Source organism: Helianthus annuus, chromosome 3, assembly GCF_002127325.2.
Source record: "Helianthus annuus cultivar XRQ/B chromosome 3, HanXRQr2.0-SUNRISE, whole genome shotgun sequence".
Taxonomy (NCBI): Eukaryota; Viridiplantae; Streptophyta; class Magnoliopsida; order Asterales; family Asteraceae; genus Helianthus; species Helianthus annuus.
The window spans coordinates 166,026,883-166,035,111 of NC_035435.2; the positions used below are offsets into that span (position 1 = coordinate 166,026,883).

General features: G+C 36.0%; 1 long non-coding RNA gene across 1 annotated transcript; it reads right to left on the reverse strand.

Annotated features, from left to right (window-relative positions):
- Positions 1–4,110: 4,110 nt before the first annotated feature.
- LOC110928247 lies at positions 4,111–5,536 on the reverse strand. The gene is made up of 3 exons (XR_002586239.2): positions 5,424–5,536; positions 4,712–4,799; positions 4,111–4,242 (listed from the first exon to the last, which is right to left on the reverse strand). It is a non-coding gene; the product is annotated as an uncharacterized LOC110928247 (long non-coding RNA).
- Between the last annotated feature and the right edge of the window lie 2,693 nt (positions 5,537–8,229).

Below are 8,229 nucleotides of genomic sequence, written 5' to 3' on the forward strand. Positions count from 1 at the left end.
ATGCATGAACTTGAATAACAGATGTGTATGTGTATATGTGATGCTCGTGTAGATTAGGGTTGGTTGCATGTAATCGTATTAATCAAACTGATAATAGCATAGTCTTTCATCACCTTATTTGATCGATGATTATATTAGGTTTCATGATATTGTGCAGTTAGAGGAATGCATGATTGGGTTATTGCTAGTGTTCAGGGAGTCTTGTGGTTGATGGATGGCGGCTATCACATATATATTGTCATGTCATTTGTGTGTCAACTTTGGTTAAATGTCAATGTGTTGGTCAGTTTCTATGAAAATAACATTGTGAGTCAACTTTGGTTAAATGGGTGTATGGTATTGGATGAATGGTTGGCTAGTGAAAGGGGGTCCAATCGAGAATAAACATGTTGCACAATTACATCAAAAATTTAATGGAAGAGGCATGTGCTTGCTTAATCATTGTCTAGTTTTGCATGTGTGATAGGGACTGATACATATTGGCGGTTATATGCGTGTATCACATGTGCAATGGTTTAGAAATTTATGATTTCATATACATGTATGTGCACACAAAAATCTAGAATTTTGGTCCAATCATGTGTGGGCGGCCATTTTTGTATTTAGTGCATGTGAATGTGAAGTATAGATTTGATCATATGAATGATGTATATAACCGAGTTCTTTTACTTTGGGCATGTTATGTTCCGAATATTGTAAAGACTTTATAATGACTCAAGGCCCGAGTTTTAAATCTGTGGGTATGATAGGTGACTCGGATTGTTAGTTTGATTGGTGAACTAATAAATCAGATTGTTCAAAGATGATTGTTAACCAAATGTTGATAAGCGGCCGTATGTTGTGTAAGATCATATGATGAGATGTTACACGATTGCTAGATTAATCCAACTGTTCGATTATGTTACATAGGAATTCGGGTTGTTAGTTAAATGGATATTGTTGAATGAATTATGATTCGATTAGGGTTCATGTAAATTGAATGTTGGATAGCTTGTTTGATCGATATGGGGTTGGGTAGGATTGTTGATTGTGTTGATTGATTAATGTAAAATTTGGAAACTATTAATGTGTAACTGATTGGCATATTAATCGGAAATTGTAAACAAAACGCACAAGATCACACGTACAAGGGAGCCCACTCGCACAAGGGCTCCGATCGCACAAGCTAATATGTTGGGCCGGGTGTACCGTTTGGGCTGGTCATATGATTTGGGACGGGCACAAGGCTGATCGCACAATCGGTTGGGCCGCTTGTTACTGGGCTTTACCTTTGGTTGTGTATACGTGTTAGCATGATATGAACTTGACTGACAATATGTGATACATGTTTGCTATGATCTATACGTGTCTTTAACGTGATTAACTCCGTGTAACTATACGTGCTCTACTTGAATCAAACCTGACGCATATGATAAACATGCTAGGACGTGGTTGATCACATTGTAGCTTAACTGAATCTTTTTGTGTATCATACCGAGCAATCCCAGGTGAGTTCACTGCACTTTTCTCAAGCATGCGTCCCGGTGGTTTGGGACAACTGGTAAACATTTGGAAGGGAAACATTGGGTAAACAACTTAATCGGTTTTGGTAATTGCCTGGAGGGCAATGGGGGTGATTAGTTGATAGCGCTATTAGGTACTAATTATCTGGGTTTCACTATGGTTGTTTAGAGGCACACTCCTCGGTTACGTAAGGGCGGTTCCCCTAGGGTAACTAACTGAACAACATAGTAGGTTGCTAAGAGGCACACTCCTCGGTTACGTAAGGGCGTAGTCCCTAGGGTAACTAACTTGAGCAACATTGTAACGCAACATTGAATCGCATTAACATATATCTGGTAATACAACACGTAAGCAACACTTTGAACTCACCAGCGTAGTCTGACACACTTGTTTGCATGCTTGTAGGTTGTTAACGTTTGGAACATGGACTTGCTATCTGGGAGTGCTGGAGTGGTCATGGATCGAGACTCTTGGGTGACTTATAAACGTTACATTGATTTTGAATGTTATCATGAAACTATTACTAAACGAATTAATACATGCTTCCGCTACACAACTTTCGAGAATTGATAACATGTTGACATTTTATATTAGTAGTTAATGTCATGACTTATTTAATATCTATCATTGGTTCAATGTGATTGGTGGCTCGAACTCTGTGCGTAACACGCCCCGCAGGGTTTCCGCAGGTGGAATTTTGGGGGTGTTACAATTTTGTTTTTCTTATCTGTTTATTAAATGCAAATGAACCCAGTGACCACTAGGTCCTGTAAATAGAAAGTCATCCTTCAAAAAAAATATTTAAGGGCCCGTATTTTCTGTTCGCACAGGGCCTAAAAATTTTCAAACATTTTCGGAGACGGCTCTGCACTCCATCAAGCTCAAACAAAAATTCGACCGCACCAACTCCACACCACCAATGGGCACCACCCTGATGCCCACCAAACCTTTTTTTATCACAGTCCCCTGTTCCCGATCCCAATTGATGTCGTTGTTCCGTTACATTGCTGGAAGCCATTCGTCGGCGTTGTGGTGCTAATTTGTCGCACCGCTCCCATTAGCGTGTGTGTTTCGTGGTGGTGTTGTGGTGGTACGATTGGAAATACTTACCGATGCCCGAAGCACCGCTTGAACATCGAGGTTAGTTGCCACCGTCAGAAGCTAAACACCTCAAACTTAGAGATACAGAGAAGATATAGAGTCCGGAAGCCCTAAGATGTGATGGCGGCGGTTTAGCGGTGGTGACGGATAAGTGGTTTTGTTGTATTTAGTGGTCGCGATGGCCGTTTTGTGGTGGTATGGTGGTGAAAGGTGGATGGTGGTGGTGGTGAAAGGTGGAGATGGTGGTGGTGGTGGTATAGTGTGGAGGCATGGTTGTAGGCGGTGGAGTGTTTGATTAGGTGGTTGGAAGCGACGATGATTGTGAACGGAGAAGAAGAGTTGGGTGATGCTTGCAGTGAAGGTGGATTTGGGGTGGCCCGGCATATTTGGGGTGGTGCGGTGTACCGAGGTGAGGGTGGCTTGGGGTGATGAAGTGACGGTGCTTTGGTGGTTCGGTTTTTCGGCAAGGATGTGGAGGTGATATGGTGGTGGTGTGGAAGTGGTTTGGTAATTTTGGTTGCAGACAACCACAATGAGGGAAAAAGGGGAGAGGGGGTGGGTTAGAGGTGGGCCCCATTTTCTTTTAACATAAAATAATTATATAGGTAATTATTTTATATAAATTTTTTAATGTAAAGGCATTTTAGTCATTTCAGACACACACTTAACACCAGTAACTAACCCTCATCTACGCTAGGGACTATCCGAGAAACGAGAGAGCAAAAGTTGAGAACTATGCTGTAATTTTAGAAAGTTAGGAACTATAGGTGAAATCTGAGTAAACCATAGAAACTATCCAGACATTTTTCTCTCTAATTTATTAATATTCCGGTTCTACTTTAAAAAATAGTTAGTTAAAGATATACTTTTTTTTCTAATTAAAAAGAAAAAAAAAATCATTTCTTTATTAACTAAACTAGTGGGACTATTCGCGCTTTGGAGCAGGCTTTCTATGGTTATAGCTTTGGTTCGTACGATACTCGCACTCGATCTAGCAACTTAAATAGATATGCCCAATAGGATATCAACACGTATTTTACATCGATTGAAAAACATAAAAAATACTAGTATTGCGATTCTGATGTTATTCATCCAGTATCAGTTCTTCGGTTTGTCACGGTACCACTGTACTAGCACTTGTTATAGCTTACGCTTTACGACATAAAAAAACTCTATGTTGTGAATACAGCTTCGTTTTCAAAGAATTTTATACCATCACATCGAGAAAACCATACAAACGAATATGGTACCGGTACGATGTTGTTTAGACGGTATCGGTTCGTTTGCTCATGGTAAAGAACAGAAAAATAAAATATATATGACCCGTTCGAATAAAACTTTTATTGAAACTAGATAAATAAATGTCACAACGATATTTCAAAATTTTATAAAAGGTTATATTATGTAACGCCCTAACACGTTTTAACCTAAGATTTGCAGCGGAAAATACATACTTAAATTTCCTTCATGATATTCTTTCTTTCATTTAAATACATTAATCTCTCTTTATAAATTAATCCAAAAACTAACATACATGTCTCAATTTAAGTGACTACGTACACCCCCTCATACAATCCATGTCTTGACTCGATCTTCAACCGCGTACACTTCTTGATGAAACATCCAAACATGTATAACCTGCAGTCACCACATTCAATCACATTATTAGCAACCGATGACATAATACAAAATCTTAACACATGCATAATAGCGCGTCAACATATCATGCTTTCTCTTATACTAGCCCCTTCATCCATCCATTCGATTCCTCGCATCGGATTATGGAGTCAACCTTCGCTTCCTTTGTTAACATGCCTATACTTCACATTAATTCTCAATAGAAAACGATTAGTACATTAGCTTCCATTTATATGAACATGTCCTCAAATACAAATAATTCATCTTATTCATTCAAGCATAATTTCATTATGTAAGTTCCATTTCTTACCCAACTTAACCGAATCTCTTTCTTAACCACTTCCAACCCATTCCATTAAAACTTAAATTAGTAATAGCATTGATCCATGTCTTCTTACATTACATTCAACAATTAACATATATCATAAATACGTTACCAAATAAAAGGGTAAGTTCGGAGTTCACTTACCTTGCGCGCCCGTATTTGCGTTCGCTTATTTGATTGGGTATTCGTAGCCCGTTTGCCTTCAACGCTCCCATCCATCTTGACATGATTCCTATACACTCATGTCATTACATTCACATTCTTATTAGCATATATGCTTATACTTATGAACAACCATATCAAATTCACATCTAACATACGACCTACATAAAGCATACTCAACATCATTAATCCATTTAAACAAGCTTAAAGCATACTCGACATCATCCCCACATAATCTTCATATGAACTATATATGTTTACCCATTACTTGCATTCAATTTCACTTATCATTGTCTTTTAGACATTTTATCAAACACTTGGCGTGCGTACTACTTCCTAAGCATAATGTACAAGTTCTTTAAGCATGTTCTTCCTTATTTCATCTTATGAACTATTACATTCAAGCAAAATCTCAAAATCATAATTTCCACATCAAATTTATCTATCTTAGCCTATCATACAACACCCTATACATCACAAGATCACATTATAACATCTTCAAATGCATCATGATCATCATCTTCACACTCATGCAATGGGTTTTATTCTAAATCACCCAATTACTTAAAATTATTCATAACACAAGTTCTATTTGGTGTTTCTATCACCTCTACATGCTTAATTTCATACAAATTCATGGATTGATCATAACCCACTTCAAACAAGATCATCAAATCTGAGTTTCAAGACATACCTTATGATCCCCTTGTGAAGGTGATCGTTAATTCATGTTCGGTTGTGAATTTGGACTTCATTCTACCCTTCAATTTGAAGATTTATCAAGAACAAGGGTTTGAACCCTTGTTCTTCTTCCTGATCGTCCCACGCACACCTAGTGTGTGTGTGTGTGTGTGTGTTTTCCTTTAATTTAATAAATCATGTTTCCCTTTTTAACGGTTTTGGTCCCTCAAATTTCGTTTCAATTAATAATGAGACTTACACTCATTATCTTGTTACTCATATACATGTCACCACTCGGTTAAATATTCCTAGTCAACTTTAATTTACGGTTTCGCTTTTACCCTAAACGGTATTTTACCTGATTCCTTTATATTAACCGAGTTTAAATTATCAAATTGGAGATCCCATTTCTGCACCAACTCAAGATATGCTTAGTGGACTCTATGTCTTAACGAGTGGAAATCGTCGGGGTATTTAACCCATTTTGGGGTGTTACATATTATAGTATTAAAATAACAAAAAGGGTACACGATGTCATTTATACCAAAAAAAAACACTAAATCGTTAGGTAGTTTTGATGACATGTACGCTTGTGTTTCAATCATTTGTATATTATTATTCACAACTCGGTTTTGAGTATTATTTGTAAACTTAGATTAAAAATAAATACATCACAACATCATAATCTTCTAAAAAAAGGAAGTCGTAAGAAGGGTATCCAACGTACTCTTATTGAACTAATTATAGCGGCATTGGAACCGTCCAATCGAACTCTACGATCTTAAATTTAAGTTTTCACTTTTATATTTTTAGCATATATACTTTTGAATGTTTGTTTAAATCATTGTGTCTTTTTATTTGGCATTGTGTTTTTTTTTCGTCATTGTGTCTTTTTTTCTTCGACATTGTATTATATTTCTTGGCATTGTGTTATTTGTTGCTTATACTTACGATCCATTTTTTCTTTGTAACTAACTTTACCCCATATATAATAATTGTTGATCAGTTCTGTTTAAACATAAGGGAAAACATGTAAATAATACCTGATACAGCAAACAGACCAGCAGAGAATCCAGTCAGAGACGCAGCCACGGAGTTTGACATAGTTGTCAGTTTGATCTGGTTCCCCTTTAGGATGTATCTTCTTGATGGTAGTACCGAGTTCTTTAGGGTTGAAGAACTCGTAGTGATGGAGAGAGAGGAGGGGCGATATTGAATGTGATGTTATGAATGTCTAACCCTAATCCCTCTCTAGTAATCTCCTTATATACACCCAAGGGGAAACCCAATTAGTTAGTTAGGGTAATCTGGCCCATCAACAATTACCAACTAATTTATTATAGGTTTTAATATATTTTGATCCAAATAATATAAATGATTATAATGGCTACACAATTAAATATAAATATAATAATTATATTTAATCTCACATTCTCCCACTTAGCCGAGTAATCATTTATCATGAGTATTAGATTAGTCTGATCAGAAGTTAATACTCATTTTAGCCTTAAACAAGTACTATAGCAGAGAAATACAGCCGTTGAATCATTATGCGACTCAGGACCCCCATTAGTCATACTATAGCCTTAATTTAAAACCTAACAGTTATGATCAAAATACAAACAAGCCCTTTAGCGTTTGATTTGTATTTATAGTTGTCTATATGTCATTACACCGGCAGAACATATGTAAGAGACATACAAAATCAAACTGATGAGGAAAATTGATTAATAGTTAGTCATTCATAGTACGATATGCAGTTGTACATGGTCATCTATTAAAACCCGTCTCTTTTATGAGTACTCTTAATAAGACTTATGGGTAATAGACCTTTAGTTATAGGATCCTTAAGCATATCACGAATGCATTCGATACAAAGATTTAGTTTCCTCAATTCGTTCATAAACGAATAATTAATTGCGTATCAAAATTTAATGCAGCACCTCTCGAACTGTTACTGTTCAAGGAGACATGGTAGCTGACTTTATCACAACAAGTCTTCAATATATTAATTATATGGAGTTAATAAACTTATGAGTCCACTGATAAATTTTCAACAACATTTCGTGACTATTGCTTTGTGATCAACAATATATTATATCGTCATAACTTATGTTGTTATTATCAGTTTATTATGACTCCTCCATAAGATAGGTTTTGTCTGCTGACATAAAGATATACCCGAAATTACATTCTGTCATTTTTTTAATATCACAAAGTTAGAGTAATCAACCGGTTTTAATTCTCACCTCTTCTTTAAATTATAGTCTCTCGTTTCCTTTTATAGATATTGTAATACTCTATTAAATGTTTCACATTAATCTAGACATATCTAGTGTGTTGCAATATGAGTAATATCTAAACGAGTATAGACTTAAACTTACATAAGGCTTCTAATTAATGAAGCGTAAGTAAATAATCTCATTTATCCTATTATCCTCTAAAGGAGAGCAGTACTGTCTGTTACATATGTAAGGACCAATTTAATGTTAAAACTTATGGAACGGAAGTAATGTCCCATTTGGTCTATCTCAACATGTTATAATATCTATTATGTAAGAGATATCTCTGAGATCTATTATATCAAAGTTTGTGTTAACAATGCTTTGACTTATGTAACATCTACTTGTCAAAAGAATATCATCTATATAGACAAGTTTATCTTAGTTGCTCCCACTCATCTTGAGGTAGGTACATTATTCCACTTAGTTGTTGATGAAAATAATTACGTTAAGATTTCATCACATTATGATGTTTGCATTAACCCATACATGGACTTTATTGGCTTACAAATAAAGTGTTCTTTAATCTTCAGTTTG